Raw genomic sequence first — 25,115 nt, 5'->3', positions numbered from 1 at the left:
TCTAAATTGCAATTATCAGTGATGTAATTAACTATCTTTGTCATTCTTTGGTTTACCACGTTATATCTCACACTCAAATTTTGATTTTGGATTTTGTTTTTCATACTCACAGTTATTTTTCTCTGAAGCAGCTTTATTTTCCTTATATATTTTGTCTTTCTTTAAACATTACAGTGGCCAACATGTGTTATAAAAATATAAGTAGATAATATTAATGAGTATAATAAAATGTAATTTCTAAAGAATAAATAAGAAGGATATCTTATTATGATATTATTTCAATATTTACAAACTCCATGGCTAAACTGAGAGAGGAAGTGTCAGACTAATATTGGCCAGCTTCATCTAGGATTTTTTTTTTTTTTAAGATTTATTTAATTTATTTATTTGACAGACAGAGATCAGAAGTTGGCGAGAGGCAGGCAGAGAGAGAGGAGGAAGCAGGCTTCCCACAGAGCAGAGAGCCCGATGCGGGGCTTGATCCCAGGACCCTGGGATCATGACCCGAGCTGAAGGCAGCGGCTTAATCCACTGAGCCACCCAGGCGCCCTTCATCTAGGATTTTATTTTTGTCATGCCTCTTGTTTAAAACAAGTTACCAAATGATCTTAAATGCCCTTTACTATGTGAAATGAAGAGTTATTTTAATTTTTTTCCTGAAATGTATGACTTCTCACAAGCAGCAACCATATATTAATCACATTTCTATATTCTATACCTATTTTTACTTTATATGCACACTAAAGAGTGATATGAGAATTCTAGTGTCTGCTTAGTAATAATATATGGGTTGGGATAAGTCTGATAAAGTTCTGGATACAGGACATGGACACAAGTGATGACTGAGTACATTCATCCCCCCAAGCCCTGTTTTCTATTTTCTCTTCTTCCTACTGTATTTTCACAGAAATGTGCCAGGTTCTTCAGCTGCAAACATTAAAGAATCTTGGAAATTAAAAAGAAAAAAAAAGAAATTTTAACTAAAATGAAGAAAAGCACAATGAAATCATGTAGTATTATTCAACATTCACTATACAATGCAAAGACTGTGCATGGACTCTATTTTGTGTTTATTTCAGTCACAGACTACCTTTGATCAAAGCTAAAAAGTAAGAATGGTTATTGAAAGATGAACTAAAGGTGTTTTTCTTCTTGGTTTTTAGTTGATGATCTATTCTTTAACTAAAAGTTGTGACATTCCCATTGAAGCAAATAAGAAATTTTAGATAGCTGATTCCTATTCAGGATACTAAATAACAGGCTTTTTTGTTTCTTGATTGTTTTTCCTAAGGAAAACCAGTTTTATTACACATAGCTTTAGAATACTTAAATTTTCCTAGGTGAAAATTTGACTGTCACCATTTAAAGTGATAAATAAATCTATTTTCATATGAAACATATAAACATGACATTTTAAGTACGCTCTTATAAGATATTCTTTTTTTACTACGTGATGAGATGTTGAAACCAAACATTTTGTTGTTGTTGTTGAAAGTCAAACCAGTAACAATAATAACCATTTATGAGATTGTTTTCTTTTAGTAAAAAACCTATTGTGAAGTTAATATAGTTAGCTTTTGACAGCTATGTAGTTCAGACTTTTGTTTTTGGTGTTAATTAAATTATCATATCATAATTTTTGAACAAAATTTACTTTACTTAACAATCTCCAACACAATGACTGACCCATTGTAGGCTCACAAATATATTTCCTGAACGATAATACTCAAGCTATGTGATACCCACATCTATTTTAAATAACCAGTAGTATTAATCTGTAGTCCCATTAAATAGAAATTTAAGAAATTTTTTAAAAAGACCAGAAAGTTTTCTCCATGAAATTTTAGTTTATATATTATTATACACATGACAGGAAAAAAAAAGAAACAAACAAACAAACTAAAAAAACAAAAACACACACACAGACCAAAACCCACTAGCTAAATGTCTGCTAAATTATTACTACCTGAGGACAACTCTAAAATAAGTGTTTTGCAGAAAGCAAAGAATTTAAAGATTTTGTAGCACAGACAGGGGAAATTTGGTCAGAGTACACCTTGTTCTGAAAATTGTTTCTCATTGAATTCTTCAGTAGATTTAGGAAAATTGAGGTTAAATTAGTCATGTGCCAGGATAAAAAGGTAGCAAAGCTAGTGTCTCAGATAGACATTGGTGGGACAATATGAACTTAACAAAAGCGTTATAAATTAACAATTAAGGGCAGCCATGGACTGCATATTTGTGTCTCCCCCCAAATTCATATGTTGAAACCTTAATCTCCAATATAATGGTATGGTAGGGCTCTCAGGAAGTAATTAGGTCTTGAGGCTGAGCCCTCACAATGGAACGACTGCACTTACAAGAAGAGACAGCAGAAAGCTTGCTTCTCTCTCTGCTCTCCTCAGTGTGTGTAAATAACAAAAAAAGAGCCATCTGCAAATAAGAAGGTGAGCTCTTACCAGACACCAGATCTGACAGCACCTTGATCTCGGACATCTCAGCCTCTAGAATTGTGAGAAATCAATTTCTTTTATTTAACCCACCCAGTCTGTGTGTGTATTTTTGTGATAGCAGACAGAACCGACCATAAGACAGGGTTAAAGTCCTCTAAGTCTCAGTGGAAAGTTTTAGTCCTTCAAGGTCTTTCTCAGTCTTTCTTTCCATGCAGCATTGGATTCAGGGCCTACATGCTTAAGCAAAAGTCAAAGTCCAGATTTTTGCTTCTGGATAGCATGTAAGTTTGAAAAAACTGATGAGGTCCATAAGCTTAGGAATGGTTGAGTTTTGAGTGAGATCTTTTTTGTGTGTGATTTCATTTGTGTGTGTCTGTGTATTTAACTTCAATCATATGTTGTATTAGCTGTTGTGTAGAAGCAGAACGGAATGTGACATGGTACTAAGATGTCAAAGACAGCAAGAAATTGATTTGCTAAAAAGTTCTAAAATGCTTCTCTTAGCCACACACCTACATTATGTGTTCTGAGCAAAGAAGACCAACTCCATCCTTCATCTGAACTTATTAACCAGATGACTCAGAAGTTGACAGTTGTCAGTTTTCCAAGCTTAATTATATCTTTGTTTTAGTCTTTATCCTATTTGTTGGATGTTGACAAAATACCAAAGATTAGACTTTGAAAGTCAAATCACAGAATTAAAGGTAAAACAACCTGAAGGTTTATATCATTGATAACTGATAATCTAGAAATCTAAATTGTAAAAACAAAAACAAACAAACAAACAAAAAACCTAAAAGATACCTATAAAAAGGAGGAGATAGACACAAAGAAATTGTGTGATAGATAGTGACTCCTGGCATTGGAATGTCTTTGTCTGGGAATCTTGGGTGGAAGCTGTCTACATATGGGTGTCTGCTGCTTAATTTGAAGTTTTGGGGGGAAATTGTCTCCTTCATGATGCCATCTGTTCCCAGGGAATCTTGAGAGATCTTCAGCACAGTCATACCTCATTTTATTGCACTTCACAGATATTGCATTTTTTACAAATGAAGTTTCAAGACATCAGTGGAGGAAGTAAGTGCAGATGTGGTGGAAATAGCAAGAGAACTAGAATTAGAAGTGGAGCCTGAAGACGTGACTGAATTGCACGATAATAGATGAGGAAGTTGCTTTTTAAGGATGATCAAAGAAAGTGATTTCTTTAGATGGAATCTAAAACCTGTGAAGATGCTGTGAAGGCCATTGAAATGACAACAAAGGATTTAACGCATTACATAAATTCAGTTGATAAAGCTGGGTTTTGAGAGGGTTTGAGAATGGTAGAGTTTGAGAGGATCGACTTCAATTTTGAAAGAAATTCAACTGTTGGTAAAATACTAAAAAATAACATCTCATGCTACAGATGGACTATTCATGAAAGGAAGGATCAATGAGGTGAACTTCATTGTTATTTTAAGAAATTGCCATAGCTATTCCAATCCCAGCAACTACCATCCTGATTAGTCAGCAACCATCAATACCAAGGCAAGATCCTCCATCAGGAAAGATTGCAACTTGGTAGAAGTTCAGATGATGGTTAACATTTTTTAACAATAAAGTATTTTTTTTAATTAAGGTATGTACATTGGGACTTTTTAGACATAATGTTATTACACACTGAATAGACTACAGTATCATGAAAATATAAATTTTATATCTACTGGAAAACCAAAAAATTCATTTGACTCACTTTTTTGGGTTGTCTGGAATTGAACCTGAAATATCTTTAAGTTATATACGAAGTTTGTGAGCAATGAAGATATCATGCCATTGACTCATGTTTTTATAATTATGAAATGTGAATCAAAAGTTGTCTGTTTTTAACTTAATTACTGGTTAGTAGATGAAAATTCCTGATTTGGGTCATTCCAATAAGGTTCAACAGTGGTCTAAAAGCTGATGGCATGCAGGAGTTTTTAATACCTAAATATGGAACAAACTGTCTACACCCAAATTAAAAAAAAAAAAAGTATATTGCTTTAATAATTTATAATAACTCTCCAAATAAACTTGCAAGTTTGATTTCATGAAGTCATTTGCTCTTTTAATTTTCAGTGATGACCTACAGTGATAAGGGCAATTCCTTTCTGTATGATGAACAGTGTCTTACAAAGCTTATTGATCATAGTTGCTATCAATGGACAATACTCTGACTTGATAAGGTAGTTGGTATAATGGAAGTTGAGAACACAAATTTCAGAAAAATCTTTTTTAAGTTTGTTTACTTATTTTATTGTTCTGCTATCTGTGTAGTTGTGTTTTGATGGGAAAAGCTTTTAGCCATGCAAAATATGGACAGTCAATAGCAAGAACATATTAATATCCATTCAAGAGATAATTATAAAAAAATCCATCTGCAAATGTTTAAATAGATTTTAAAGCTTTAGTTCTTACCCATGTCTCACTTTTATAGTTTGGCCTGGGTTACAAGTTTGGCATATGGGACCTGAGACAGAGACATCCTCAGCAATTTTGAGTAAAATAACCCCAACAAGATGGGCTTATATTTGATGTCAATTAATTTCTAGTATGAAGATAAAACTAACAGTCTTGGGCAATAAATTATGTTAGCCAAAATTATTAGAATGTAGGTGGGATACCCTCTTGAGGTGAACGTGAAAGGATTGAGTTCATGATTACCCAGTGAGGATATTAGCAATTTTTCAGTGACATTTAATTAATACCATATCACATATCACAATGTTCTTTTATTAATTGACAGGTGCATTCAAACCAAGAAACTAAAATAATTTGGAGACAGTTATTATATTTGTAGGCAACTATTTGTTAATTTAATATAAATATGTATCTTTAACTTAGAAAGAAGCAATTATACATATGTATAATATAGATATGTAAAATATATAGCTTACATATATATATTTATATATATAGTGAAACTATGAAGACTGGATTTTCAATATGTCATTTTTATTATTCTTATCTTATTTTGTTAAACAAAGGATAATCACAATAGTTACGAATTAATTATAACTTGTATGGCCCCAAACTTAATTATTTTTATTGTTCTTTCTTCTACAAAATGAGGAAATAAGTTATTGTGTTAACTGGTAGCCATTCCAAGAAACACAGAGATGGTTTTTGCAAAGGAGACTATAACTTAAAAGAAAATCAAAATAGGAAATTTAGAAAATTTGAATCATTAAATTACCCTGTAACACAAAAAGAACAAAAACACAAAGAGTGTGAGATTTTTTCTGGCAGAGGCAGCAATGGATTTCAAAGAGTCCTAACAAAACTCTCTTCCAGCATGTTTTTGTAATAATGTGTTAGAGAACTAGGATGGACAGATGGCCTAGCCCAAGAAATTCTCCTTGACCCAGTAGTTTAGATAATCAGAGTAGGGAGGGCTGTGAAAAGAATTGCCCAATAGCTACAGATTTGTAGAAGAAATCTCATCTACATGATAACAGAAAATAAGTGAGGTCTTTGTATATTCTATATGTCCTGCAAAAAACCAACAGTGCTTTATTTGTGGAGAGGTAAGGGAAATATCAAGCTCATTCTAATTATTCTATATGGAATAATAAAAAAGTAGAAATAGAAAAATTCTGGAAGGGAAAAATAAAGGAGGATGGTAGAATCTAAACTGACCTGATATGAATTTATATTACAAAACTTTTTATTAATTAAAAAATACAGCGAGAGAAAACAAAGAGACCAAAGATACATAATAATACATTTAGAAATTGACACTGATAAATAAGGCAGTATACAATATGATAAAAGTAGCATACCAAATTCCCAAGAAAAAAATGGGATATTCAATAAACTGAGATTGGATGTCTTGGTAGCCACAGTGAAAAAAAAAATTTATATCTGTATCTCACGTATAATATCAGAAATACTTCAAATTGATTACAAATTCAAACTCTTCCCCATTTTTGAAATTAGAGTACTTTTCTATATACTACAATTGCTGTCAGAAAAATCAACATGAGATAAAGCTCTTAAATTAAGGAACTTATATGTCAAGATAAACTGTACCACAAAAAAGGAAAAGTGTATTTATAGAACCTAAACAAAATAAATAGTAAAGAATTCTAAAATGCACTATATGATTGTTATACCTATAAAGACTAAATTAGAAAAGCAAAAGTTTGAAGAATGTTTTAGAAGTGAATAATAAGCTTAAAATACATGAAAATAGGATGTAAGAAAGGCAGAACATTTTTAAAAAGGAGAAAATACATTTTAAAAGAAATGTATGCATACGACTAATATAGCTATTATATAACTAGTTTTGCATATTTTAGCATTAGGAAATTTTCAAGAGACCTAAATTTATGATCAGATTCCATATTTTACATATATAAGTGAATATACACATACACACACTACACACATATATATGCTGACTGCTTTCATATTTAAAAAATATGAAATCATATTTTAAATTTAAAATCATTTTAAAAATATAATCATATATTATGAAATGATATTTCTAAGTTTAATTTTACATGTTTTCCTCTGAAGCGAGAGAGAGAGCAGGCATTGAGCATGCATACTTGAGCAATTAAATCAAGGGACCATAGAATTTGAGTTAAGTTATTAAGGTTAGAAAGGAGAAAATTAGGAGAAAAATAACAGGAAAAAGGTAACAAAGTCAGTTGATGGATTAGACAACCTGGTGGGAATTTTTTTTTTTTTGAGTAGAGAAAGTAAGGAAAGGAACTAGAAAGAGGAGATGTTGGTCAAAGAAATGGAATGATGAGATGGGTGCACTTATTGCCAATGACAAGGCCTGTGGCATGATCTCGACCTGTAAGGCTGAGTAGGTAGGGGACAAAATCGTTGAATGCAAATCATTATGAGAACAAGAAGTAAGAAATTAGGTACAGAGTATGCAATCAGTGGTTTTATAATAAAAATGAATTAGATAATTTGAAAAAAAAATTAAAGGATGTATAATGGATTAATAAATAGTGAAAATAGTAAAGTATTTTTATATGTTGAAGACAATAAAATAGGATAATAGATTGTTGGAGAAAGAAAATGGTTAGAATAGAGAGGCAGCAAAATATTTGGACATGAATGGGGTCAGCAATCCTTAGAGAGAGATTAAATTTCCTGAAGAGTATGGGGCGCCTGGGTGGCTCAGTGGGTTAAGCCGCTGCCTTCGGCTCAGGTCATGATCTCAGAGTCCTGGGATCGAGTCCCGCATCGGGCTCTCTGCTCGGCGGGGAGCCTGCTTCCTTCTCTCTCTCTCTGCCTGCCTCTCTGCCTACTTGTGATTTCTCTCTGTCAAATAAATAAATAAAATCTTTAAAAAAAAAAAAAAATTTCCTGAAGAGTAGGCTAGGCCTAGTGGAGTAAAGAAGGATGGCAGATAGAGGCAAGTGATTTATTTACTTATTGTAATGATGAGGAAAGGAGGAGGGTTCTACTGATCAGACAAGTGTATCAGCTAAAAGTAGATGATGATTAAAAGTAAAGAAGGAGTGATTAAAAAGAAACAATGCTATATTTTCCTTAGAAAATAAGGAAATGTTCTCACGGGAATATTGGTGAAACATTATTAGATGTTAGAATTGTTAGACAATTCTGAGTTCTCATTTCAAGATTGTGATTAACTTAAAACACCTTTTGTCTTATTGTCTGTTTGCTGCAGACGCTGAGATAGCAAAAGCTTAGATTCATTCAATGCTTTGGAGAGGGCTGGTGAGGGGTGATGGAGTGAATATGCTAGTAAGGAACATAAGAGATTATGTTGGATAATGAATAAGGTAGAGACAGGACGTTGGTGAAGGGTAGGAAGAAAGTGGTAAAGTCTGTTGATCAGTTGCAGTGGTTTATTTATTTATTTATTTTTAAAAAGATTTTTATTTATTTTGAGAGAGAGAAAGAGAGCACAAGTGAAGGGAGAAGCAGAGGGAGGTGGAGAAGTAGAGTCCCCACCGAGCAGGGACCCCAATATGGGGCTAGATCCCAGGGCCCTGGGATCATGCATGACCTGAGCTGAACACAGACACTTAACCAACTGAGCCACCGGGCACACCAGTTGCAGTGGTTTAAACAGCATCCCCCCAAAACTTCATGTTCATCCTTTCCTCAGAATATGACCTTATTTGGAAATATGGTCTTTTAGATATTGTTAGTTAAGATAAGGTCATACTTGTTTAGAGTAGGTCCTATATTTAATAAATTAGGGTTCTTTAAGAAGAGCAAAGTACACAGAGGCAGACACAGGCAAGGCCATGATCACACACAAGCAGAGATTGGAGTGATGTTGCCACAAGCCAAGGAAACACAAGGAGCCATCAGAATCTGGAAAAGGCAAGTAAGGATCCTCCTCTCCAGCCTTTTAGGGAATATAGCAAGGTCAGCATTGTCGTTTCAGACTTGTGGCTCCAAGAATGGGAGAGAATGAATTTCTGTCATTTTCACCCAACCAGTTTGTGGCAATTTGTTACAGCAGTCCTAGGAAATTAATGGAGCTATTTTTGTGGGGTTGGCAATTCTGGTATTTGACAGATTTTATACTTTAAGCAAGTATATGAATCAGAAGCTTGTAAACTTACAGTGAAATGTTTTTTGAAAATGTGATTTCAGGTCGGTACAGTTTCCGATAATGTCCAGGTCCACAGAGAGGTAATGTTGAGGGAATGATTGAAGAGTGGGAAAAAGTCAGATGATCACAGGTACGTGAAGGAACCAATTGGAGAACTCAAATGTGGATGGATTTTCCAAGAGTGGGAGAAAGAATTAGCCTAGAGAGTTTGAAGAGGAGATAGGAAGTAAATACCTCAAAAAATGAAGAAGAACAATTTGAAGCTCAAAAAATGGAAACAGTAATGAGGAGCCATTTTACTCCTGGAAGAGGAAGGAGAAAGAGTTTAATGATGGCATTTTGTAGTTTTTATTTAAATCCTCATTAGTTCACATACAGTGTAATATTAGTTTCAGATATACAATTTCCATACAACACTCACTGCCAATCACAAGTGTCCTCCTTAATCCCCATCACCTATTTCACCCATCTTCCACCCCACCTCCCCTCTGGTAACCATCAGTTTGTTCTCTGTAGTGAAGTGTCTGTTCCTTGGTTTGTAAAGATGGTGTTTGTTTTACTCTCATTTTCATTTTATAGATAAAGCACAGAGAAACAATATCCCACTTAGAAAAATCGGTTCTTTTTTTTCTTTTTTCTTTTTGTTGTTAAAAAACCTACTGGCTAAGTGTAGCTGATACAATATTCCAAACACAGTGTTCTATGGGCCTTTTTTTTTTTTTCCCCCAAACTTTTTTTCAATCTCCTTTGTTGGAAACACTCTCCTTTTTGACTATTTTGTTAACCCTTTCCAGCCTAGGACACAATTAGGTAAATTTAATTAGGTGGTTTATTTTTCACTATTCTATAAATTCATTTAAGTTGTATTCAATTTGAAATATAAGTAATGATATCACCAATAAAAAGACACCGAGTTTCACAGAACAGAATCATTCTCCCTTTTGAAAAATGTTGGTTCTTTTTTAGAAAACATTTACACATGTGACAACTCAATTATTAAGTATCATTTGACCACTCTTCATTTGAGATCATATATTTAGAAACTGTTATATAATGGGATCTGTTCAAGAATTATCAACTAAAAGATAACAAAGAAATTGTCCCTGTCCTGAGGTTGCTAATAGAAGCAAAATACAGAGGCACATGGGTGGCTCAGTTGATTAAACAAACATCTGCCTTCCTCTTAGGTTATGATCCCAGGGTCCTGGAATAGGGTACTGGGATTGAGTACCACATCGGGCTCCTTGCTCAGTGGGGGGACTGCTTCTCCCTCTGCCTGCTATTCTCTCTCTCTGACGAATAAAATAAAAATAAAATATTTTTTAAAAAGAAGCAATATACAAGGATATATAAATAGTATTTAAAATGCCAATATTAATAATCATATGTATGAGAGATGTGGGAGCAGAGGAAAGGTACTAGTCATTCAGTCTTCATGCTACATAAGAAAAGTAGCAAGAAAAAATATACAGTGGAAAAAAGACAGTCTCTTCAATAAATAGTGCTGGAATAATTGGACAGCTATGTGTGGAAGAATGAAACTCGACCATTCTTTTATACCATACACAAAGATAAACTCAAAATGGATAAAAGACCTCAATGTGAGACAGGAATCCATGAGACTCATAGAAGAGAACATAGGCAGTAACCTCTTTGATATCAACCACAGCAACTTCTTTCAAGATATGTCTCCAAAGGCAAAGGAAACAAAAGAGAAAATGAATTTTTGGGACGTCATCAAGATCAAAAGCTTCTGCACAGCAAAGGAAACAGTCAACAAAACAAAGAGGCAACCCACGGAATGGGAGAAGATATTTGCAAATGATAGTACAGAAAAAAGGCTGATAGCCAGGATCTGTAAAGAACTTCTCAAACTCAACACACACAAAACAGATAATCATGTCAAAAATGGGCAGAAGACATGAACAGACACTTCTCCAATGAAGACATACAAATGGCTAACAGACACATGAAAAAAATGTTCATCAACACTAACTATCAGGGAGATTCAAATCAAAACCACATTGAGATATCACTTTACACCAGTTAGAATGGCCAAAATTAACAAGATAGAAAGCAATGTGTGCTGGAGAGGATATGGAGAAAGGAGAACCCTCTTACACTATTGGTGGGAATGCAAGTTGGTGCAGCCACTTTGGAAAACAGTGTGGAGATTCTTTAAGAAATTAAAAATAGAGCTTTCATATGACCCTGCAATTGCACTACTGAGTATTTACCCCAAAGACACAGATGTAGTGAAAAGAAGGACCATCTGTACCCCAATGTTCATAGCAGCAATGGCCAAGGTCACCAAACTGTGGAAAGAACCAAGATGCCCTTCAATGGATGAATGGATAAGGAAGATGTGGTCCATATACACTATGAAGTATTATGCCTCCAACAGAAAGGATGAATACCCAACTTTTGTATCAACATGGATGGGACTGGAAGAGATTATGCTGAGTGAAATAAGTCAAGCAAAGGGAGTCAATTATCATATGGTTTCACTGATTTGTAGAGTATAAAACACAGAGGATATGGGGAGATGGAGAGGAGAAGGGAGTTGAGGGAAATTGGAGGGGAGATGAACCATTAGAGACTACGAACTCTGAAAAACAATCTGAGGATTTTGGGGCGCCTGGGTGGCTCAGTGGGTTAAGCCGCTGCCTTCGGCTTGGGTCATGATCTCAGGGTTCTGGGATCGAGTCCCGCATCGGGCTCTCTGCTCAGCGGGGAGCCTGCTTCCTCCTCCTCTCTCTCTGCCTGCCTCTCTGCCTACTTGTGATCTCTCTCTGTCAAATAAATAAATAAAATCTTAAAAAAAAAAAAAAAAACAATCTGAGGATTTTGAAGGGGTCGGGTGTGGGAAGTTGGGTGGGCCTGGTGGTGGGTATTATGGAGGGCACGTATTGCATGAAGCACCAGGTGTGGTACATAAACAATGAATTCTGGTACACTGAAAAGAAATTTAAAAAATTAAAAATTAAGGGGTGCCTGGGTGGCTCAGTGGGTTAAGCAGCCTTCGGCTCATGTCATGATCTCAGAGTCCTGGGATCGAGTCCTGCATCGGGCTCTCTGCTCAGCAGGGAACCTGCTTCCTCCTCTCTCTACCTGCTTCTCTGCCTACTTGTGATCTCTCTCTGTCAAATAAATAAACAAAATCTTTTAAAAAAAATTAAAAATTAAAAAAAAAGAAAAGTGGCACAATTTTGAAAAAGGAGGGATCTCTCAAAAAAAAATTAGATTTATTTTTCCTTAGACCTGATAAATGGGATCTCAGAAAAAGAAATTAAATTTATTTGAAGGAAAAAGAAATCCCAATAATTACTATACAGTTGAGTTTTTGGACTAAAATATATATCAACTTCTCAGTACTAGAGAATATTATTTTTCAGATATTTTCTTTCTTTTATCTTCTGATTCTCTAAATTACTATTCATTTATTTCACTATATATCTGAAATTATATTCCATTTAACTAGTTGTCTTTTTTTTTTTCTTTCAGATGTTGAACCAAAAGTAACCATTGAAATATTTCCCTAACAACTATTTTTTTCCCCCTTAAGGTTTAGGTCCCAAGTAAAAACTACACGGAAACTTGTTTTAAACCTCATTTGATAACCAATATTGACTTTAATGGACTAGGTGATATTTGTAATTTTCTCATGTAAATCACCCTAGTCACTGATACACCGTTCTTTTTTTTTTAAAGATTTTATTTATTTATTTATTTGACAGAGAGAGATCACAAGTAGAGAGGCAGACAGAGAGAGAGAGAGGGAAGCAGGCTCCCTGCGGAGCAGAGAGCCTGATGCGGAACTCGATCCCAGGACCCTGAGATCATGACCTGAGCCGAAGGCAGCGGCTTAACCCACTGAGCCACCCAGGCGCCTGATACTACACCCTTCTTATGCCCTATTGTGGGAAGGAAAAGAGAGACTGACTACCAGCACAGGCATCCTTAGCTCATTCCAACCCTATACATAGCTCTGTATTAGGCACTGGTGGCACAAAAGAAATATAGTCATTCTTATCTTAAACAGACACACTAAAAATCCTTAGGTGTTGCTGAGATAAGCTGTGAACTCAAAATAAGATTCAAATAGCAGTAGAAAAAAATGGGAAAATCTGACTTATACTGAATTGTCCCAAATTTTGTAATTCAAACATAACTACTTCAGCTAGGAATCTTCTAGGCAATGTTTTGCAAAATGTTCCATAAATCTCATAAAAGAAATCTCCAATCAAATATGTTTTGAAAATATTAGGTTAGATAAAACTAAGTAAGTTTGTTAATGGAATCAGTTATTTATTTACAAAGAAATATATGCATATGATGTTAAAAGGGCAATGCTAAGGTTGCTTCCACAGTTTGTGTGTATTTCATTAACTTTTTATGTTGAGATAATTGTAAATTCACATTCACTGTAATAAATAATACAGATAATATCCATACAGACCTCATACAGTCTCCCCCAACAGTAACATCTTACAAAAGTTTAACGTAATATCACAGCCAAGAAACTGAAATAATAGGTCTATTTTCAAAGATGGCTCACAGTCTAACATTCCAATGACTTTGTGATGCTCTGTGAAGGGGGGTAATAGTGTGTAAAAAGCCTAATTTTACTTGCATGTGTAACCTTTCATTGTGTTATTTTTTTTCTTCTTTTAAGTAAGCTGTGCCAGGAGATTTGTACTCTATGGAATATGCTCTAGAATAGGCTCCCTAGAAATATTGTAATGAGGTTACATCTTTAAACTCATGTCTCACAGTTGATCAAATACAGGTAACAATATGAGCTTTCTGGGTTAGAATGTAAGAGGTCGTCTAGACATAAAAAGAAGTTGGTTAAAAAAAAAGAAGTTGTTTAGACACAAAATAAATCAATAAAATGTGCAAGAAGTAATGATACATCAGTTTATAATATTCAAAAATGAGCAATGTTCTGATTCTGAGGATGACAAAATGCTCTAAAAGACAAAAGGAAATTTTGAACATATTATAACTTCAATATAATCTTCTTTTTTCAATATAATGTACCTTGATGAATAGAGTTCAAAATAATCTGTTTACAGGGCATCTGGGTGGCTCAGTGGGTTAAGCCTCTGCCTTTGGCTCAGGTCATGATCTCAGGGTCCCTGCATCAGGCTTTCTGCTCAGTGGGAAGCCTACATTCCTCTTTCTTTCTGCCTGCCTCTCTACTTGTGATTTCTCTCTCTGTCAAATATATAAATAAAATTTTGAAAAAAAAATCCATTTCCTTATTGTCAAGTAAATATTTGACAAACATTTTTAAAGTAGCTAAACTTTGTCAGACTCTGCTAGGGACTAATAATACAATGAATAAGACTTAATCTTTACCCTTAAACACTCACAGGCTAAACCAAGTGGTGTTCAAAAGGATAGTTTTATGGCAACCCCCTAGGGTCCCCTCCCTCCATGGGGCTTTGTACTATCACTTTGCTATCTCTCAATAAACCTTGCTCTGCTGCCCCAATAAATAAATAAATAAATAAATAATACTTTTGACAATTCCAGAGATATATGTAAAACTATTCTTTTCCATACAAAATTTTATTTTGTTTTATCTTAGGTGTGGAGTAATTATTTGACAGTTTATTAGAATAGATTAGTGGTCTCAATGATATCACTATCTTATCTACCTCTAAGGAACTACTTTATAAAAAGAAATAAAAGGAGCTTGAGGCAAACATATATTCAGAATTACTGAAGCATACGTCATTCCTACACTAAACAATCCAGTGAGAAATTACTGATATATAGCTGGATATATCAATAATTAAATAACCCATTGATATATTTCCATAGTACAGAGAACATAATTTGGAGGTGATTTCTTTTAGAAAAAAATCTTTGTGGCTCTAGCTAACTTGAGAATAACCCTACTCCTTAGACTCTTGCCTCACAAGCATTTTTTTTCATAACACCTTTATTGTTATATAACTTACAGTCTATCAAAGTCAGCCTCTTAATGTATACAGTTCAGTGGCTTTTTGAAGCTATCACCATTATCTCATTTTAGACTATTTTGGCACCCTCAAGAAGCCCTACACCCATTTAGCCGTCACTCCCTATTTCCTCCTTCCTTAAGTCCTGGCAACTACTAATCTACTTATCTCTCTGGATTTGCTATTCTGGACATTTCATTTAATACAATCATACATTCGTATAATTTTGTGACTGCTTCTTTTACATACTATGTATCAGTGGTTTATACCTTTCATGTTGAAAAATATTCCATTGTACAGATATACTATATTGTATTTACCCATTCATCAGTTAATGGTCTTTTGTGCTGTTTCCAGTTTTGGGCTATTCTTTACCTTCCCAAGCTTTTTAAGGCATCTTTGCCTAGGCATTTTTATCCTAATGCTTCAAATCTGAAACACAAGATTTCTCACACACACACACACACACACACACTAAAATTCCTGTAAAACAGATTACAAGGAGAAGGTGCGGATGCGGTGTGGTGCTTAACGGATGGCAGTAGGTTCTGTTGATCCAATACTTAAGATTTCAAATTTACATGACAACTCCAGGCCTGATTTAATTGTTGCGCCACTGTGTTTTCAGACCAGCCTGTTTATTTAATTGCGTTCATGTCTCTAGAGCCCAATAAATGATGAAGAAAGTTATAGTCTAACCCACACTGGAGAAGAAAATGCCATCCAAAACGTGGAACTGCCGTCCTCTTTCATATATGCTATAAGTGCTGTAATTTGCAAAGAATGCTTTGGTGGGTTTTTGGTTCAATTTGGGGACATTAGAAATAATACTTTCAGTGGCTATTCCATTTGTGTTAGGTCAAAGCTTACCATGCAAAAATAAGGCAGAAGGAAGGGATTAGATATGGTCTTAAATTCTCCCAGTTACAGTTTAATAAATCACACAAGTCTAATTACACAAGGAATTTTTGAGATAAAAGAATCATAGAGTTCATTTTATTCAATCTTTAGCCAATAATTGAACCCACACCATAATGTCTCTAAGGATATATTTATTTATTCATTTAGTCTCTTTTCTCTTTTTTTGGAAAATATACACACACCTGATTTAGGCAAAAAGATCACAACACAAACATGGTTTCTACCCATACAGAACATATATTTTTGTGGGGAAATTAACTGAATAAATAAACAAGTTGCTGGTTTTGTAAGATACTTTTAAAAAAATAAAGAAAGAATGGCAGCATGACTAGGAAAGCCACACAGAGGAGATCTTTAAGCTGATATATGAAGGATGAGAACGAATCAGCTACAGGAAGATGAGGGGGAAAAGAATATCTGTCAGAGAGTAATTCCAATTACACTACATGAGAATGAGATAGGCATGTTGATCGCACAGAAAAAGTTGAAGAATGTGGTTCACGTGTAGTAGGAAAGGATAATGTGGCACAGAGTTTAGTGCTACCTAAACCCGGGGTCTCAGCTTCAAAAAGATCTACAGCAAAAGGAAGCGGAGGAGGGTGAAACAAGAGTGGAACGATTCAGATGTCGCTGTCGTTATTGTCTGTATCACAAAGATCTTGCTGAGGAAACCAGCATGGAGAATAATTATGACGTGGAGCCAATGTAAACAGACTTTTATTCTTGAACTATTTCTTTCTGCTAGTGATTTTAGGATCATTTTGCAGCAGCTTGGAATGCTGCTCTATGTTAGGGCAAACTAATATTTTGATAATCTGTGATATTACAAGGGTTTTTTTTTAATATCTTTTTTTTATTATTTTTTATTTTTTAACCGTGATGCCAGTAATTTGTGAGGAGTCCTGTAGTTTGCATTTGGATGACTTCAGTATACTTGCACCTTTTGATTTGACCTAAGGAAGCACTAATAGGTTTTGAATGTTGCCTGTGTGTTTGAGAGACCTGAAGTCATTAAGATCTAATATCAAAAATTAGAAGCCAAGTAACTTGTGCAGAAGGAGTACAAGAAAACTCTGGGTGGTTTGGTAAGCAAAATTAAGGTGGGTACATATGCTAGATTTTCTGGTTTTCTGACATTGTAATTTTTTTTTTGTTGTGCCCTTCAGTTTTCAGTAGGAAGTGTGTGTGTAGAGGATCTTAATAAAATTGAGTTATTTGAGAGAAAAAAAAAAAACAAAAACAAGCTGTTAAAAAGCTTGGGAAGGTAAAGAATAGCCCAAAACTGGTAGAGGATCATGCAGGGTCTTGTAGGGAGTTTGGGTTTCCATCTAAGTGTATTTGGAAGTATTGGAGTATTTTTTAAAAAGAGATAAAATGAATCAACAACTTTGCAAAAAGCCATTCTTGCCACCATGCGATACATAGTTCAAATAATGGGATGTATTTAGTGGCTTTTAGAGTCTTCCAAGCAGAAGGAACTATGGTTAACTCCAGGGATACAACAGTGGAGATGAAAAGCAATAACTGGCAGCCACTAGTATTCAACTCCCGGAAATAGTGCCTCCAAAGTTTTTTTTATTTATTTCAAAGAGGTTGGATGGTTAAAAGTCTTTTCTGCAGAATGATTCTGGTTTTTTTCTTCATAGTAAGCACCCTCAAATCTCGTAATGACAGCAAACCTTTATTTTCTTCTTACTGGTATGCTGGTCAGCTTGACTTTGTTAAGATTTGGATGGGCTTGGCCCCAGGCTTTAGGTGGGAGCCAGGTATGCTGTGTGCATTCCCAGTGTCTTTATAACAGTGACTGCTCAAGAAATGTTCTTCTCCTGGCAGTTGCAAAAAGTACCAGAGAGCAAGGCAAACCACGTTAGTGGGTTGGAATCTTTCATCAGAATGGGAACCCTGTTTCTTCAGACCACTTCTCTTCCAGTGCAACTCAAAGGGGCCTGTCTAACGTCAACGTGGCAGACAACTATGTCATCTACTTTAAGTGGAAGGGCTGTACGGACACATGGTTAGGAGTACGGATGTATAATTCTGCTACAGAATGTAAAGAATTGGAAACAATATCCCAACCTACCACAGTGAATAGCTATAACTTTTGCCTCCTAAAATTCCTAAACTTCTCTCTGAAGCCACACAAAAAGACCTATTTCTTTAACAAAATAGATGTGTAGTTATTAAAAATCAGTTTGACATATACAAACATTACATATACCCCAAGGAAAAGTACTTAGTTTATTTCTCTAGTGTTAAAGCCATATCAAAATAATAGAGACTCGGGCCCCAAATGTCCTTTCAAGTCTTATCTCACACCATGCTAAAGGTTTTGTCCACCTTTTTAATCACATAGTCTGATCCATGACTCCCTAAATACACCATGAACTTTCAACTCGCCATGCAGTTATTCTACCTATTTCTTTTAGCTAAAATACTCTACCTCCACCAAGTCATCCTGATAAAATCCTTTTTCTTTTTTTTCAACACCAAATTCAAATGTCAAATCAACTGTAAATCCTCTATGATCCCAAAGGCAGAATTAATAGTTTCTTCATCTCTGCATTATTGTATTCTTTTAATGCCATTCGTAAATGTAGTCATTGGAGGTAGGATATCTTTTCTTCTCTCACCCTCTCATCTGTCCAAGACATAGAAATTTCTTCTCATTTATGGCATTAGGGAGGGTATGTCTCTCAGTGTGCTATTATTTTGCATTCACTGAAGAAAATGGACAAAATTCTATTATTTCAGATAGAAAACAGCATAATAGAAGTAGATGCTTAAAAAGGGTTGGGCTTGCTGGAGTAGGCCAGATGATTACGTATCTAGGCACAGTTCCCAGAACATCACAGAACTAACCTGCCAGAGGCTCTACTCCCTCTACCCTAGGAGGAAGGAAGGAAATCAGGAAGATGCCACCGGGTCTATTAGCTTAAGAACGCATTGCGCTAGCTGGGTTGGACAGAGTTGTTGGCAAGAGGTTATCACCTGTTCCCTCAACACCCCAGCACCCACACACTGCAGCTTGGGTCTACTAGTCCTGCTTCAGAAAATTGCACATCTCCGCAACCTGGCTTGCCAGCAGAAACCTTCAAAAAGCAGTGGAAACATTGCTTTCATCTGTGTTCCGCCTTTCAAACCTTGCATCAGTGTGTTTAACTGCGAAAGCCAATTTACATTCATGTACCTAATCAGAGGGAAGTCAGAAAAATAGAGTTTTTAGCTATGGGAATTTGTGTTGAGTGTGAAATACACCATATATCTGATAGTTTATTCCACTTACTCTTCCCGTACTTTAAGAGGAGTAGGCAGTAGCTGATAGATGAGCGTGATCGAATCTGACAAACCCCGGTCCACATTTATCTGTCTGTGTAGACTTAAGGTGTTAAAACAGTGAGAAAATAAACCATCCTTTTGTGCTTTGAGTCTTCACTTAACAGGGTATGAGGCAGCAGCTGCCCAGCTAAACATTCTCTCTGTATATATGCCTCTTTCCTTGATCCAATTCCAAGTTCTGGTTCAAAGGAGAGAGTTCCAGAAATCTAATCCTATTTTGCCTCAAATCTAAGCAATTTTTTCAATCCTTATTTATGGGGAAAGAAAAAACAAAAACAAAACAAAAAGCAATACAAAGCAAAACAAAAACAAACAAAACAACATAATCAAAGGGGAACAGATTATCATCATAATATCATTCCCTAATTCCAGGATTTATATGTTTGAAAGTCAGTACCCAGGGCAAGCTCTCTGTAAAGGGTATTTTCAGTGCTTAGAACATGATACGCTTTCAAATATTTTAATTAAATTTAAGGGGGTATGATTCTCATTTAATATTTTTAAATTTCATGTAATAATGGAACAACATAATAATGTCAGTAACAGTCACCAACAATCAGACTGGTACATGTTCAAACTTGGCTTTAATTCTTAACAATCTGTGACCCCACCCATTATCTCAACTTCCTATATCTCTGATTTTTCACCTATAAATAACATACAGTATTACCTATCTTGTAGGGCATATGCAAATATCAGAGCATAATGTTAATGAGAAAATGTGGTAATGAGTAGATAACCAGCGAACATTAGTTTCCTTGTTCTCTGTTTTCCCTTCCTTGTCTCTGCTCTCCTTAAAATCATTGTCACTAGTCTCAAGAGAAGATTAATACATTATATTTCTTTTCAAGTGTAATGCCCAGAAGTGAACAAAATGCTTCCAGTGTGGTTCATCTAACACAACTATAGAGGGGAGACTACCACAATAGTTTTAATTAGATATACCTGACATTATCATTAGATTATTTGAAAAACAATTTGCACTATTGATTTATATTTCATTTAATCAGACCCTTAGGTTTTCATACCATCTGCTTTAGAAGCCTGCCTACATTCTTGTTGTACTCAGTGTAAAGAATATACTTGCCTTGTATTATGTTTCATGGATTGTTTAACCTATTGCCTCTTATTAACCTACTGTCTAGATTTTCTTTTATGCTGATTCACTACTTCTATATACTTTTAATATTTCAAAACTTTATGTAATTTGTAATCCTTTTGCATATCATGACTATCCTCACTAAAGTATATATAAAAACTTATTAGTTAGGAAAAGCCTGAGACAGTAACTTGGATTGTCCACTCAAGATTACTTTCCAGATTGACATCAACTTTACAGGTACTGATTACCTAGTTCACCAAATTATCAACTTCCTTAATTATGTTCATTCTCCTCACTTCCCTCAACTTATTTCACAAGGATGTCATGATATATTTTGCTAGATAATTATATTTTGCTAGATAAACTTTCACTTGACATAAAATATAGCTATCATCCTATTTGGAGGAAAGAAAAAAAATCCTATAACATCTTGATCAGCAGAATATTGATTTGAATTTACTATTCACATTTCCTGCATTTTTGATGTAGTAGAGCATGGATCTTTATGAGTCAGCTATAGTGGCATAGTTAATCAGTTATCCCTTTGATACATATTGTGCTTCTAGAGTTGAATTATATAGCTGTTATCTTTTGAACAAAGTACAATTCTTGGAATTTTTGGGTGTAACACAGGCTGTTGATAATTAAATAGAGCCACTGTGGTCATAATTATTGTAAAGTAAAAATTGTCCAGCCACGTAGAAGCCCTTGATTTACAATGGCCCAAATGATTATTTTTTGACATTGCAATGGTGCAAAATTGTTATACATTTAGTAGAAACTATTTTGAATTTTGATCTCTTTCCAGGCTAGTAATATGCAGTATGATCCTCTCTCATATGCTGGCCAGTGGACAGTGAACTCTGGCTCCCAGTCAGCCACGCAAACCTGAACGTGAACAACCAGTACTCCAAAAGTCATTCTGTACCAGATAACACCCTGTTTTTCAGTTTCAGTACAATATACAAAAATTACATGAGATTTTCAACACTTTATTACAAAACAGGCTTCGTGTTCGATGTTTCTGCCCAACTGTAGCCTAATGTACATGTTCTGAGCACATTTAAGGGAGGCTGTGATATACAGTAGGTTAGGTATATTGCATGCATTTTCAACCTAATGATAGTTTAAACTTACTGTGAGTTTATTGGGACCTAAACCATCATAATTCAAAGAAGGTCTATATTAAACTTTGAAAGGCTAGAACTCCAAGCTTGGATTTTTAAAGTTGAACAAAATGAAATATTGACCAAAGTAGCTTACTATCAGTACTTAATCCTGCATAACAGTATGAAGAAAATCAGTAGTAATTTCAAGAAAAATGCAAACATCCTAGTAATTTTTAAATTAATCTAAGTTTTAAGTTACCTGAACCCAGGTTTAGTTTACAGATCACACTCAGATATTACACAACGTGTATCTGATGCACTTAGGGAACAGGGTGACCCTGAAGCATCTATTTCAGTAAATTAATTATAGGAGTTTAAAGATCCGCATGCTAGAAGTAAAGAGAAAGGCAGAGATTATTTTTTCACATGTGTCACATGCCAGGTCCAACCCTGAGAGTCTTACAGAGCCTCAGGGAGAAAGATCTAACACAGAACCTGAAATGGGGAGCCTGGGTAGCACAGTACATTAAGGGTCTGCCTTCGGCTGGGGTCATGACCCAGGGGTCCTGGGATGGAGCTCCACGTTGAGCCTGCTTCTCCTTCTCCTCCCTGCTCATGCACGCTTTCTCTCTCTCAAATAAATAAATAAAATCTTAAAAAAGAAAAAAAAGAAAAAAGAATCTGAAGTACCTTTTATCACCCTGAACCCTTCTATTTGTTCCGCTTCTTTGCTGCCGTATTCTGTAACGTGACGGTTGCTCTACTTCTGAACAGGCCCAAAAGCTTTAACATATTGAGTATGCCAAAAACGTAGTGGCAATCTGGTACTTTTTGAGGTATAAGCAGTATGTGCATGAGGAAGCATCACCTTCTTATAGCCATCAGTGTTTATAAAATCGACGAAAGTTGCAGCTAAAAGGTTGAGGACATTACAAGCAACAGATTGAAATGAAGAACTAGAGCAAGAGATTAAGACCATGTTATACACTCTTTCTGTAACAATAATCATAAGCTTTCTTTGTATGTACACATAAGACAATATTTGGGAATGTTCAGAAATAACTAAGATTTTTGAGGGTATCTGGAGATATTATATAAGTAGCTACAGCTAGAAATTAGCAACAAACAGTACTGTTAACACAATTTGTTATTTATTCACAGACCATCACTTGCAGAAGAAACTAGGTTTCAATTGTAAAGTATTACTTACCCTAACATAAAGTTGTTACATTGTTTTTGCTTTTAGGTTATATCTTCTGGTCCTTCTTCTAAAGCTCTTAAAAATATTTAATGCATTTTAAATGAATATAAAGCACTCTGACACTTTTTTTTTTAATCTTTTTCAGAATAGGGGCCAGATTTTATTCACTTTTGTTTCAGTCCTTACAATATTGTGAAATTATAGCATATGTTAGATAACACCTTTTTTATTATGAATATCGAATTTATGGCAAAATTTTTGAATTCTTAAACCACTGTGCTTAGGTTAGCTTTTGATCAGTAACTCTGTTTAAAATAAGCCAGTAAATTTTTCTCTGAGTCTACTTTCAGATAGACTATTTTGGGGATATTAGATAATCCAAGCTTTTCTATATCACAGAATCACTATATTTTAGAGATAATAAATGTGTATAGTCAAGATTCATTAAAAAACAAGCTAATGGAGACTAGCTTTTCAATAATACGCAGCTCAATTTGAACTTTGACATTTACGTTTCATAAAATAAGTTTGCATTCCTATGAAAATAAATGTGAGCCTATAATGCTGAAATAAAAATATAGACAAAAATTATGAGACAACTAAAAGCAGAAATCTCAGCCTTCCTTAACAGATTTTTTTTTCTGTATTGATAGATCTATCAGTAGTAAAAAACAAACACACAAACAAACAAAAACTTATTGTTTCCTCTATATGACTATTCTGACATGTTGGGTGAATTCCTATGATCCTTTTCCTAAATGTCTTGTAATAAAAAATCCCTCATGGTCACACCAGGATTTATCCATTGATATCCTCATTGCCTTTCTCTCTTTTTTTTTTTTTTATTTTTTTATTTTTTATTTTTTCCAATTTATTTATTTTCAGAAAAACAGTATTCATTATTTTTTCACCACACCCAGTGCTCCATGCAAGCTGTGCCCTCTATAATACCCACCACCTGGTACCCCAACCTCCCACCCCCCCGCCACTTCAAACCCCTCAGATTGTTTTTCAGAGTCCATAGTCTCTCATGGTTCATCTCCCCTTCCAATTTACCCAAAAGCACATACCCTCCCCAATGTCCATAACCCTACCCCCCTTCTCCCAACCCCCCTCCCCCCAGCAACCCACAGTTTGTTTCGTGAGATTAAGAGTCACTTATGGTTTCTCTCCCTCCCTATCCCATCTTGTTTCATGGATTCTTTTCTCTTTTTATTAACAAAATGAAACAAACAATATATGCTTCTTTCAATTCCACATTTTTTTTCTTTTCTTTTTTTTTTTAAAGAAGTCACTTAAGATGTCATTTGCTAGAACAGTATATTCCAAACTGGGAAAAACATAGCAAGACTAGACTATGTGACAAAAAATAATAAATCCTTTACTTCCCTTTTAGAATCTAAAGGTTTCTTTTTGGCCCTAGAACTCTCTGCAGTTTTGCAGGACAGGTGACCTGCAAAAATAAATAAATAAATAAACAAACAAATAAAACCAGAGAGACGATGGTTTCTTAAAGTGACTTCTCTTTTAGAAAAATGCTTTTGAAGAAATAAAACATCTTTTTACATAATATCAAACCATTTACAATATATCTTGACCATAATAATAAGATCAATATATAAAGTTTTTAAATAGCATTTAACAAATTTGATTAAATTTCTTGATAGAAAAAATACAGTTAAAAGTTTCTAGAAGCTACACACTCAAGCCAGAGCAGTTTTTGAAGAATTTGAAAGTCTAATGGTAAATCTAGTTAGTGAGATATACAATCGGTATGGCAACAATAAAAAAAAAAAGGAATTGGAAAGAAAAAAAAATTGGATGTCAGAACAACAATTGAGAATATGTCTGCAGTCCAATCATAAGTCTGTAAACACTCTGTATATGTATGGTGTATTCAAACAATCAATCCATCTTTTCATATGTAATTTTATTCTTTGATGAAGAATATACAACTTTAAATTAGCCCAAATTTACTTGATTGAATTTTAATATTGTTATACAAAATATTTGACACATTGTTTTTAAGAAGAGGAAATATTTTTAAAGGATTATAAATAATGCAATTTTCATAATTAAGATTATAATATAATACTAAAGAAAGATTAATTAAATACCAAAAGAAAAATATGATGCTAATAAATTCAAGGAAGTGTCATTATGAATGGTGCTTGCAATTATAAAGAAACATATTAACAACTTAAATTGTTACTTAAACAGGAAAAAAACTATTAGCAGTTAAAATAATAAAATAATCATTTCTTTCTGTCATTTAAAAAATTATATATTGACTTTCATATACATTTCCAAATAAAAATGATTTTTATTTTAGTAAAACATGCATGCCTATATAAAATATTCTTAAGATGTTGCACTTAACTAATTTTGGTTTAAATAGCACCTGACTTATTCAAATTGATCCATTATACTTGTTTAATGTAAATATT

At 34.4% G+C, this 25,115-nt stretch overlaps 1 long non-coding RNA gene across 1 annotated transcript in view; it reads right to left on the bottom strand.

Annotated features, from left to right (window-relative positions):
• LOC122909537 overlaps positions 1-9,244 on the bottom strand; it is a 71,909-nt gene extending 62,665 nt beyond the window's left edge. The window contains exon 1 of the long non-coding RNA XR_006385159.1: positions 9,038-9,244. This is a non-coding gene — a long non-coding RNA (uncharacterized LOC122909537). The remainder of the gene's footprint in view (positions 1-9,037) is intronic.
• Positions 9,245-25,115: the final 15,871 nt, after the last annotated feature.

The sequence above is a fragment of the Neovison vison genome, chromosome 1 (assembly GCF_020171115.1).
Source record: "Neovison vison isolate M4711 chromosome 1, ASM_NN_V1, whole genome shotgun sequence".
Classification (NCBI taxonomy): domain Eukaryota; kingdom Metazoa; phylum Chordata; class Mammalia; order Carnivora; family Mustelidae; genus Neogale; species Neogale vison.
The sequence above is the reverse complement of the archived record's forward strand: the minus strand, read 5'-3'. Positions and strand labels throughout refer to the sequence as shown.